Source organism: Copidosoma floridanum, unplaced genomic scaffold (genome assembly GCF_036245765.1).
Source record: "Copidosoma floridanum isolate Cflo_tuat_1 unplaced genomic scaffold, Cflo_Japanese_pri ptg000009l, whole genome shotgun sequence".
Taxonomy (NCBI): domain Eukaryota; kingdom Metazoa; phylum Arthropoda; class Insecta; order Hymenoptera; family Encyrtidae; genus Copidosoma; species Copidosoma floridanum.
The window spans coordinates 8540154-8553220 of NW_028321886.1; the positions used below are offsets into that span (position 1 = coordinate 8540154).

Below are 13067 nucleotides of genomic sequence, written 5' to 3' on the forward strand. Positions count from 1 at the left end.
ACAACCCGGGGCGCTTACTGGCCGCTTTGTTTATTAATTGACTTAATAAAATAACACAAGCGCCAATCACAACACAACCCGGGGCGCTTACTGGCCGCTTTGTTTATAAATTAAAAAAAACAAAATAACACTAGCGCCTATCACCACACAACCCAGGGCGCTTACTGGCCGCTTTGTTTATTAATTGACTAAATAAAATAACACAAGCGCCTATCACCACACAACCCGGGGCACTTTTTGGTTGCTTTGTTAATTAATACAATAAATAAAATAACAGAAGCGCCAATCCCCACACAACCCGGGGCGCTTTTTAGTTGCTTTGTTTATTAATTGAAAAAATAATGAACGCAAGTGCCAATCACCAAACAATCCGGGGTGCTTACTGGCCGCTTTGTTTATTAATTGACTAAATAAAATAACACAAGCGCCAATCCCTACGCAACCCGGGGCGCTTACTGGTTGCATTATTTGTTTGGAGAAAGCATCAAATGATAAATAAAGTCAAGCGCAACTAGAAAGTGCTCTTTATAGTTTGGTAATAGGCATTCGTGTTATTACTTTATAAATTTTATTAATTTTCAAAATCATCATCTAGCTCTCCGGAATGTGTGGTGATTGGCACTTGCGTTAATTATTTTTTTAATTAATAAACAGAGTGGCCAGTAAGCGGCCCGGGTTGTGTGGGAATTGGCGCATGTGTTATTTTATTTGTTATATTAATTAACAAAGTTGCCAGTAAGTTGCTATTGAGCTAGACAATTTCATTCGCTTTGTATGGATTCCTTTGCATGTAGAAACAAGGGGCAACGAACAAGCTGATATAAGTGCTAAAACTGCTGCTGTTAATGGAACCTTGGCAAATGAAAGCGAAAAAAAAGTATAAACAGTATACATATTCTTACTATGGTGCATTAACTTCATTTTTTTTTGGTAGGTGTAACGCTGAGCCATGCAGGTGTCTCGCTACAACCAACAAAGCCCACGACCGCGACTCATACAACGACTCTCGTTCAGCAAACGACGTTGAGCAACAATGGCTCAATAGCTCCTCCGTCCTCAGGACAACAAGCTGCCCAACAACATCACGAAGGTATTCAAGCAAATTGTCATTTGGTAACAACGCAATCGGGACATCAGCAACTCGCAAGTCTGACGCCGGTCATTGGTCCTACAATGACTGTACTGTCGCAAGGTAGTAACAGTCAGGTTATCCTTACGCCAGCAGGTCCGCTAACCGGTAAGGTAATCGGTACGCCAATTATCAAAGCTGGGCAGCTCATGAGTGCTCAATATCTCACCGGCGTCGGTAAACTGGGTAATCCGAACGTGGTAATAGTTAATCCCAATCATCAGCAACACCCAGCACCAGCGTCGGTCCAACAGTCGAATAATGGACCAACGAGTAATGGTGATAGCAACGTAATCGCGAGCACACGGTCGCCTGCGTAAACAATCATTGTTAGAACTGTCGATGCAGTCGAAAATCATCATCATGCTCCTTGGAGCATCGGAGCGTCTCTAATTGCATAATGAAATACCGAAATAATTTTAAGAGGCGTGGATAATTCGTGATAAAGCGCGTAATCGAAAATGATAAAATGTTTATTTTGCAGAGCATTGGGTGGTTAACTCGTGCCTGTTACTCTTTTATTTTGTATATTAAAATTAAAAAAAAATCAATAGATAGCTGCTAAGAAACCTTAAAAAGCAAAATAATCTGAGTAACAGCTTGAATGTTATTTTTTATTAAAATAAAATTTTGGAAACTCAACAGGATTACTTTAATAAATTCTGAATTGATGTTCATTTGTGACTGTTAATTGTGCAAACTTAACTATTCACACGCCTAGGGTGGTTAAGTAGAGAATAATCCAGATCTCGTATGTATTGTCACCCGAGGCCAAGCCGAGATCTGAGCATTCTTTACTTCCACCCGTGGTATCCAAGAGCTAGAGGGGTTCCCATAGAAACATGGGGCCCACCAAAGCTTATTAATTTAATGTATGTTAATCTACTGAGCACGATGAACGTAATTTTTTCCCTAAATATTACAAATGCAGTTTTCTCATTTCAAACTGTTAATTTGAAAAATGAATATTTTATAATATGCTTATAGTTTGGAAAATTTACTGAAAAACTTATTTCGAGCTTTATCGCCTTACAGATAAGATAAACCTTATCTACGCATGCAAGTTATTATGTTTGTACGTGCCGACTCTATTAAACAAAGCGTTCGGGCCTTCGTTCGGCATAGTTTTGATCGGTTATTTCATAGTTGTGGTTTTTTTTTTTTTTTTTTTTTTTTTTTTTAAATTCCTTGACTTGAGGTAAAACTTAAGCCCTTGTAGATTAATTTTTCGGATCGTTGCTAATCAATTGTTAACAAAAAATTGCATTAATAATTTTTTTTTAAAAGTTCAGTTTAAAATCCATTTTTTCTCAATCATTGGCTCATGTTAATAAAAATTCTTCAAAGATGCAAGTAAATTTGAAAAATTACTTATTTGGGATTTTCAACCGCGTATTACTTTATAATACAAGCATTATTTTTAATCTACCGGGGCTTAAACTTTACCTCAAATCAAGTACTTGTGAATAAAAAAAATTTTTAAATTACAGCTATGAAGTAATTGATCGAAACTAAAGATAATCTGCCGAACAAAGGCCTGAATACTTATTTTAGTAGAGTCGGCACGTACAAACATGATAACTTGCAAGCGTACATTAGTTTTATCTTATTTGTATAAGGCGATATGTTCGAGATAAGCTTTTCAGTAAGTTTTCCAATTTTGAAGTATTTTATAAAATATTCTTTTTTTTTGTATTAACCGTTAGTTGAAATTAGAAAATTGCAGTTGTAATATTCGTCAAGTCTTAGTTAATTAGATTAATTTTGACACATTAAATATAGTACACGAATCACAAAAGTTAGTGCAAAAATTGTATATATTGTAATAAATCCTTTAATTAAAAAAAAAAATCGCCCATTCACTATTAATTGCATTTTTCAACATTTTTTCAGCTTTAACGTGTAAATAATTCATTTTATATTCGAACAAAGAACTTTTTAAGTGCGTTATTCATCATTGTTAATTGTAAAAATAAAGCGTTTTAAATTGATGTATGAAATTTCGTTGATGAAAAATTAATTTTAAAAAACATTTAATCACTTGAATTCTAAATTTGGGATATAACTTTCTCACCAGGAAAAATCAACATTACAATTTCTTTTATTTTTTAAATCATAATAACAATAATCAACTAGCTTTATTGTTCCGCGAAACTAGGAGACTGTACCAAAATTTAGAGGTAAATGGCGAAGGCCAATTGGCTGCACGTCCTGACCCGAGAAATGAAACAATGCTTTTATACTTTTTTCCAAATGTATTACTCGGCGTCTTGGTATTCGGCTCCGAAATTCAACGATAATTCATAAAAAAATAAAATAACTTTACAAAAAATAAGCGGATAAAAAAACGGAACAGTAATGGGAGTTTTCTTACTTTTTTTACATTTACACAAAAATGTAAAGTCACAAACAAACTGAGCATGGCATTGTCACGAAGTAAGTACTCTGTCATTTCTCATAAAATATAGTATTATCGTTAAAATAATGCGTGCATGATGAAAAATTCCTTTTTGCGTACTATTATTGATACGCGCGCATACTTAATACAATAAGTGAGAGTTTGATACTCGTTAAAAAGTAAAAGGGTGGAATTGTGTTTATATTTTCATCCCTTTAAGTACATCAATCACTAAAAAATAGACGAAAAAACCGCGATACGAAGCTTTTCTTTACAGAAATACAAAAAAAAAGAAAAAAGCAAAAAAAGAGAATTTATGTCTTGTACATTTTATCTAAACTTTCAATTTGTCTAAATCAATGTGTCGAGTCAAATCGACTCGAGTCGTAGCGAGTAGACACTTATCAATTACATAAAACAAAAAAAAAAATCCAACGTAAACAGATGAAGCATAATAAATGAAAAAAATATGTGGAATAAAAAAAATGCGAAAGGGAGTAAACAGTCAGAACTGGAGGACTGATAGACTGCAAAGCGAATGCTCGAGCTGTAATAAACGATATTACAAGACTTGAACTGCGATTAAAATATTACGAAGATCATCGAATGTGATCTAGTTGTGAGTGAGTGAGTGAGTGAGTGAGTACGATGTGGTATGAATTGAAATTTTTTTAAAATGTGTATGCATTTGTTGTAAATAAAAAGGATTAGGGATCCGTTTGAAAATGAAAGAATGACGAAAAAATTGAAACAGGGATCATCGATAATCGCAACACGTTGGACGACACGAAAACAATGTGATTATAAATAAGATTTGAAAGATTCACTGGCGTAACGTGTGCGCGCTCGGAGCGATTGATTACTAAAAATCAATGTAATATAAGCGTTGAATATGACACATTAATTTTTAGTGAACTAATGTTGCTCAGGAGTGAGTGGGAAAGAAATAAACATTGAGAGATCATTTTCCCAGTGAAAACGTTTGCGTCTAGCTCCTATGATAACTATTATCTACCTGATGAAATTAATTTGTAAGAAACGAGGGAACGTACATTTTTAAAATAAACTGCGTTCACTTACATGTAAATAGTAACACAAAAATTATACATAATTATATTATACGTGAAAATGATCGAGTCGATATATGAGGATGAATGAGCAAAAATGTATTGAGGAGAAATTGAGAGAGAGAGTCTGATCAAGTGTATGCATGTTGCGAACAGATTTTAAGCAGCGCCAACGTACGTGCACGGAGACTGTAAACGAAGTTTCGTCGGCCAAGAACTGCAATAAACGACGGTGTTGTAAATAATGAATTTGTTCTATTTTCTTATCCCTTAAAAACATAAAATATGCACTGGAGCTGCAGGATATCATTTGTAAGTATTGCATCGTTCAAGTATCAAACAAAATGTTGTTTCACATGTTAGCAGAAAATGTTTCTTAATTGTTTCTTCAAAAAATTTTTTAACATAATACTAACACATACTAACACTTTACATTTACAGAATTTAGGTCAGAGTCGTAAGGTTGAAATAAAAATACAACTAGATTTTTAATCATTTGATGTTCCATTTATTAAAAATATTCACTCACTAATTAATAGTCGTGGTTTCTTTCATCAGATTAGAGACATGACATGGATAGCACTTAACGTTGTAGAAAGATTTTTCTTTAATCACTACATTTTTAAATTTTTATTTATAAAAGGTTAGATTTATATTCTCAAATTAACATATCTTGCGAATGGCTAACTACGTTTATCATAGATCTTTTTCTATGCACATTAAGCATTTTTGGGTTAAGCTAAGTATAACTTTGAAACTATAATTTTTTTTTTTTTTAAACTATGCTAACGCCATCAAAGTGTCAAGTAATCATTCAAGCAGTTGCGTCAAAGAAACCAAATAAAGAAGTAAAACTTGGAATATCAATAATTTACTTTAATATTTTCTACCCATAAAATTGAAAAGGCGATTGTTAACTCCAACAATTAATTGACACTCGAGTGCTGTTTAGTTTTTCGTTAAATTAACAATAATTTTGAACGTAGGACGCTCTTCTCAGATACTACACTTTCTTTTTCTTTTTCTTTTTTTTTTTTTTTTTCTTTAATTTTATTAGCTATATTGATTTATCATGCCACACGTACGTTGAGGAATGCGAGTAAAACAAAAAGTGCATTGGCACAGTTAACTGTTTTCAGTTTTTCAACTTTTTCACAAAGAATACTTTTTATTACACCTATGAATAAAATAATTATTTTTTATATTTAAATTAAAATCAAATATTGAAAAAATATATGTTTGTACAAGAATAATTTTTTATTCATTCATTTGCAAATACAAAAAAAAAAGAAATAAAAAAATCAAAAAAAAGCAAGTTACACATGAAGTATTCCTGTTTTCAAAGTCTTTATGCATCTGAAATTCGTACTAAATGACAAATCGTTGAGTCTCATTTTATTACATAGTAAGAAATATAACTACTTTCTGCTCCGAAGCTTTGCATCAACACTTTCTGGTTGAGTTATTCTCATTTTTTTTTGAAGAATAAATCATTCAATTATTTACAAGAATGGTATAAAATATATGAGGATAGTAAAGAATGAAAAATAATTACTGTACTTATTCATAATACGAAAAGTGGATTTCAAAATCAACGCATTGTTGCATACCCTTACTCTTAATACCTATATTTACTCATTTTGTTTTACAAACGAAAGAGCGTTAAAATATTATATATCTGTATACATATGTGACCTGTGGGAATGTATAGATGTGCTCTTAGCCAACACAAATTAACATTCTTTATTTCGTTTTACAGTTAATACCTTTCAATCTCTTAAATAATGCATATTTGATGAGATGGACACACTTTAGAGGTATGATGATTAATGTAATAAAAATGAAGTAAGCCTTGAAAAATAAGGCTTTACAGTAGACTCATAATCTGATTCTGTGTGTAAAACTCTCTGTCCGAATTAAAATCATTATGAAAACCTTTTTTAATCCTAAACAATTTTTCACACGAATATTTGACAACTTGGTGTTATGAGTTTTTAAAACACACTTAAACTGTCATTACTTATATCCAAGTGCAAGTTCTGTACTACAATGATGCAATTTTTGTTCATTAGTGGGTGGACAAACAAAAAAGATATTTGCAAGATAAAGCTGTTAATTTTCATCTATATTTGTCGAAGCAGACGGTCAAAAAGCCATTCTACTTTCAGTATTTACACACTTTTACTCCAGGAGGGACTCGATACATTAATTATTCAATCCACGAGAGATTTCCTACTCACAATGAACACAGCTCGATCGAGAAAATTGTACTTTGCTAATTGCAAAAATATATGATGATTCGGCGCTTTCTCTGGAAAAACTTTCCTATTGAGCTCGCATATCCTTTCTCTCTCTCTCTCTCTCTGGTCCCTTTTCCATTTGAATCCTACATACGTACCTACCAATGAATATTTATGTCGTTGTTACCTCACACCCGTGTCGGGTAAAAGTTGAGTGTAAGTTACGTAAAGATTGTATGGGAAATAAAAAATTCTCCGGTGTTTGGTCGAAAGGGGGAAAAGAAAAGGAGCGTCATGAGTGGTGTGTACGTGACTGTCGCGTCGATGGGGAATCCCGTCATAAATTTAATTTATGACATGACATAAATGACACGGCCATCCCTGGCCAGCAGCGGCCGACCGTAACGATGCACACGCTTGATTGTAAATTAAAAATGAAGGGTTTGCAATAAAATAACATCCGGAACCGCCTTAGGATTTTGTCAAAGGATGTTTGAAGAATATTTGCGAACCTTAGCAACATCAAAATTTTTAATATTTATTGTTGTTTTTCATACTTGAAAGTGGCGATTTTCACGGTTTTTTAAACTTTGTACAATTGATACCTCGAAAAGTATTGATTTTAGAGAAAATTTGCAAGATATCTTTTTTGTTTAGAATTGTCCAAAAAAGCTAAAAAAAATTTTTCCTGGGCAAAATAAAAAATATTTTTAATTTGTTTAAAAAATTTTGTTTAAACATTTTTCCTGCTACTTTGAAGCCTGGCAACATGCAAATTCGTTTTTAGGTGGTCATTTTGCGTAAGATCATGCCAAAAAAATCATATCCGAATAATTTTTCCCACGAATTCCAGATTATGACCCGGACTACCTCGTTGGTGTGCCACAACAGGAACCCAAACGATGAGTGCTGTATACAGTGCGTGTGCGCGTGTAAGTGTAGCGCCAACCTACTTGTCGAGGCGATTGGAATCCGTAAATAATACCTGTACACCGTAACTCGCGTACAGGGTCATTTTTCGGCATTTTTTTTTTCCTCCTCTTTCGAGTTCTGGTGCCAAGAATGGGGAAACTCTTGCTTTACTTTTCCGCTATCGTGCGTTGGCTGCGACGATTTTTGCGAAATGGCCTTTTTTTCGGAAATCAACTGGTGTTTGCATACGATTTTTTTTTTTTAACTCATAAATCAGACAAGATACAAGAAAACCCACATAGTCTAGTGCTCAAAAAAACCGCAGATTTAAAATCATAATAAAAACAGATGTATAAATAATAAAGCAACCGATAGGAGTACATTTTTTTTCTTATACTAAAGTGATTTCACTATCTTTACTAAATAGGTATACGTTCAAATGTAAAAAGTAAAACTAATGTTTTTTTATTTTTTTTAATTTCTTTTTACCGCTGTACCCTAACTCTCTTACAGTATACTTATAACGATTTTTCTTGCGAGAGCGCGTGTTATTTGCCGCCCCAGTGAAAACGTAAGTAAGTTGTATACCCACCTACCTACCTACTTACTTGCAGTAGTTTGACCTACTCATTTTCTCTAATTTTTCTGTCGTCGCGTCTACCTGTTGTTCGTCACGTAAGCCACGAAGGAGGCTCCATCACTTAGGTACTGCAGTAGTCAATTCAGTGACGATTGACGTGTGATGTCACTTGACGGAAGCTTTCATTAATGCTACAGTAGTTTTTTGGTAATGAAATCTTTGTTTTATTTTCAACTGAACCTATACGTGCTATCGTATCCATGTAGTATACTACATATTTTATTGTGCTCGCTTCGTATAGGTATGGAAAAATGTATACACTCCATTTTAATAGTATAATTGATGGTCAAAATTTTGCTAACTTTGAATCGAATAATCTCGGGATTTTTATTGCGAACCCGCGAAAATCAGGATACCAGTGGTCGCACGCGACGCGATTTTCTCTTTTTTTCTCTTTCTTTTCTTTTCGCCACCTCTCACCCATACAAAAGTAAAGTTTTATTGTTTCAAAGCTCTATGTTATCCCTCCCGGGTTTTTTCTGTCAAAGGACGACCAAAATGTAAGATCCTTTGGTTGGTTGCACGAACTCGTCAGCTATATCCGCCCACACGTAGATTTGGGCTACACGTATCACCTGGAAACTTGACACGTATACCTAAAGTGCTCGCAATCGAAATAAGCAAGCGGGCGGTTATTATGACGAAATTCTCTCAGGTGCGCCTTGCGCGTGACTCTATACGCACGTAAAAAAACTTGGTTGCGCATGAGTAGGAAAAAGGAAACATATACATATAACGTGAACTTTTTGAATGATCAACGGTATGAAAAATGAAAAAGAAGGGAAAAAAGGTAATAATCAAACGAAACATTTACAGGAGGATGCTGCGGCTCCATGAAAAAGCGGACGATAGTGGGCGGCTACGCGTTCACCTGGTGGTTCGTCACGGACGTGCAGCGGCTCTCTCTCGAGGTCATGACCCTGAACCCGGTGTGCGAGAGCGTCGAGACGGCCCAGGGCGTTCCCTTGACCGTGACCGGGGTCGCTCAGTGCAAAATCATGAAGGCCGACGAGCTCCTGCACACCGCCAGCGAGCAATTCCTCGGGAAAAACGTCCACGAGATCATGTCCACCATACTGTCGACCCTCGAGGGACACTTGCGCGCCATTCTCGGTATGAAAGTTTCATACCTTGTCCCCCCTTCCACTGCTCGTATTGACATTCCCGCTGTTCGACAGGTACCCTATCGGTCGAGGAGGTCTACAAGGACAGGGACCAATTCGCGGCGCTGGTGCGCGAAGTCGCGGCCCCGGACGTCGGGCGCATGGGCATCGAGATACTCTCGTTCACCATCAAGGACGTGTACGATGACGTCCAGTACCTCGCCTCGCTCGGCAAAGCCCAGACAGCGGCCGTCAAGCGGGACGCCGATGTCGGTGTCGCCGAAGCAAACCGCGATGCTGGGATCAGGGTAACTTATCCCACTTTTTAGCTTACACACGTGTATACACCTATACGTACACTTGCCGCATCGGTACGGGACAATGTATTATGTAGTGTATAATCACCTTGTAATTGTCGCGTAGGAAGCCGAGTGCGAAAAAGCGGCGATGGACATAAAGTACAACACCGACACGAAAATCGAGGACAACGCGCGGCTGTACCAACTGCAAAAGGCCAATTTCGATCAGGAAGTCAACACGGCGGTACGTATAGTATATATATGTATAAAACATCGTGACATATATGTACGAGGGAGGTACAAGTGTTTGGTTGTATATTGCAGAAGGCGGAGGCCCAGCTGGCGTACGAGCTCCAGGCGGCTAAAATCCGCCAGCGGATACGAAACGAGGAGATTCAGATCGAGGTGGTGGAGCGGCGCAAGCAGATCGAGGTCGAGGAGCAGGAGGTGCGCAGGAAGGAGCACGAGCTTCAGAGTTTGGTCAGGCTGCCGACAGAGGCGGAGAGCTACAAGATCGGCAAGGTGTCCGAGGGCAAGAGATCAGTCCGTGTTTGGTTTTATCATGTAAACGCGCGTTGTTTCCCTTGGTACACTTACCCTTGTTTTTTTGATATGATTGTCGCGTCGCGTTGGTAATCAGGTCACAGACGGTGGAGTCTGCCAAGGCCGAGGCCGAGCGGCGGCCATACTCGCGATGCCCAAGGTAATAATATCGATGATGATGATGATGATGATGATTAAAAATTATACTGGTATATATATGTGTGTTTTTGCATTGGTTGCAGATCGCAGCCGAGGTGGCAGCGCCACTGGCCCGTACCGAGGAGATCGTGATGTTGGGAGGCAACGACATGACGAGTGGAGAGATAACGCGCCTCATCGGCCAGGTGCCGCCGGCCGTGCAGGCCCTCACCGGAGTTGATCTCTCGAAAGTAAGGCTCAAGAAAAAGAGCATCGAGCCCGTTAAGAAATAAGCTTACTGCTCAGGAAAGCTCGCTCGGCTTTGCCAATACTAATCACCATAAGATTCATTGCTTGCATTCTTACACATACGTATAAATATCACCGTAACGGATAAGCTGCTCTCTTTCTCTCGATTGTTTCGAAAAAAATGGGGGGGGGAGGAGGGGATAGGAGATCGGAAAGAGCACTGCATGTTGATTTGTTTGCGTCGCACGCAACTTGACCGATTTTTTGTGGTTTTGATTGTGTACGTACGCAGGTGAAAATGACAATGTTGTGCATACGAGCACGCACCTCTGTGCGAGGGACGATGACTTTTTTTTCTTTCTTTTTTTTTCCCGAGAGACTCGCGAGGTACTTGCAACAGTGACGATTGTCAGCCTTATACAATCGAATCGATTTAAACTCGCTCGATGCCTTTATATTGTACTATCATTACTATTATTGTTTCCAGCTGCGTTGGGCTTTCATTGATATTGCACTGACCACTTTTCTCGCTTCTGACTGAAACATTTTTTTTTTGTTTCCTATGCTAATCGCTTTGCACTGACGAGTAATAAGGTACTCTAGCCATTGATTACTTGTATTTCAGGTAAATCGATATTTTTTTCACAAGATATATAGTAATATCATACACATGTGTATGTGTATTCGTTTGAAAGTACAAACACTATTTTTGATGCACCAAATTAGAGATGCTTACCTTATAATAATTATCACGTTGTGTTCGTATTGTGACTGTTTTTACTATGGATTAAAAAACCACTTTGCTATTCTTATTCGTACAGTCAATTTCTAATTTCGAAGATTCCTAATGTTTTGCCAAGTGTGTTAATTTCATTTATTCTCGCTAAAATCGATCATTTTATTATAATATTAATTTATCTTTATACTTTCATGATTAATTTAACACTAAAAAAATTTTATGATACAATTACAGTATTAATAATAAGCCTTGACATGGTACAACCAAAGAGGAAACTCTGACTTAAACATACGCGCCAAGTATATAAGTGTTAAACTATAACAGAATCATCGTAGACAATCGCTTTTCGCTTAAATTCATCCAAGCGAATGCTTTTTCCTAAAAATCACCAAACATAGAATCGTACGCAAAAAGAAAGTAACAAAAAAAATTTCATGCTTCACTAACATGTTCATGCTCATCCTTAACAATTTTATAAGTTTTGAAATGTTCGCTACGTTGTTAAAAACACGGACGATGGTACGATGGTACGATGGTTTCAGGTACTAGGAAAAATTCTGGGCGCCAAGTAATTAACAGCGAGAGAGAAAGAGCGGAGGTGGCAGCTATCAAGGTGATGACGGCACACTGAACAGAGAAAGAAAAAACGGCCCCGCTTACACACAAACATTCACACACACGATTCACGAAAAAAAAAAAAAAACAAGTAAATGTAATAAACAAAAAGAAAAAATCAATACAAATTTACAACTACACTTTATGAGGCGGTGGTTTGCTGGTGGAATGGAAAGAGAGTGAGACTCGAGGACGATCGAATGTACAATGTACAGTAAGAATTTTCGTGCGTTTCGATAAGAAATATGATTGTTTTAAAGTGTGTGTGTGCGTGTGTGTGTTGCTTTAGCGCATTTTTTCGTTTTCCCTCATCAGAGATGACGGAAGGCAAGAATAACAAAGCGCGGTCTTGAGAATCAAATTCGATATTCTCCTTAGTTAAATGGCATTAAACGAGAATATGATAAATCCACCTTTATTCTGTTTATTTATACTTTTTGTCAATAAATTTTTTACAAAAAAAAAAAAAAAAAGATTGCGTGATGATTTTCATTTTCAACTCTTCAAACTTGCAAAGATTCAAGAAAAAATGCGCGAGTTTATCAGCCCCTTCCTCTTTCATCGCCAAGATGAAAACGATTTACACCTGTTGCCTCCTTGTTAAGCCATTCAAGTTAGTCAATCTTTGTTTTATTTTAAAAAGATATATATATTATATTTATGTGTACATGTAACTTTCGCTTTCCTTCTGTTTTCGAAATCACAACTGTAAACTGCAACGTAATAATAGTGTCTCATACAAAACTCCACTTGTACATTTCATTGTTATTGAGCTTTAAATCGTCACTACGAAAAATGGCACAAATATAATTGATATTAAATGTAATGGCGGAAATGTACTTTCCGTGAAAGGAGGAAATAGTATTTCATTGACAGGTAAAAAATCATCTTTCATATGTTTGAATCAAGTTTGAAAATAAACGCAACATTTTTTTTTAATCTAACGACACTAACTTGAATGAAACGCAACATTTTGACGTTAAGTCATTGCCCTT

General features: G+C 36.4%; 1 pseudogene; it reads left to right on the forward strand.

Annotated features, from left to right (window-relative positions):
- Positions 1 to 3549: 3549 nt before the first annotated feature.
- Positions 3550 to 12168, forward strand: LOC111643406 (flotillin-2-like; annotated as a pseudogene).
- The last annotated feature ends 899 nt before the right edge of the window (positions 12169 to 13067 follow it).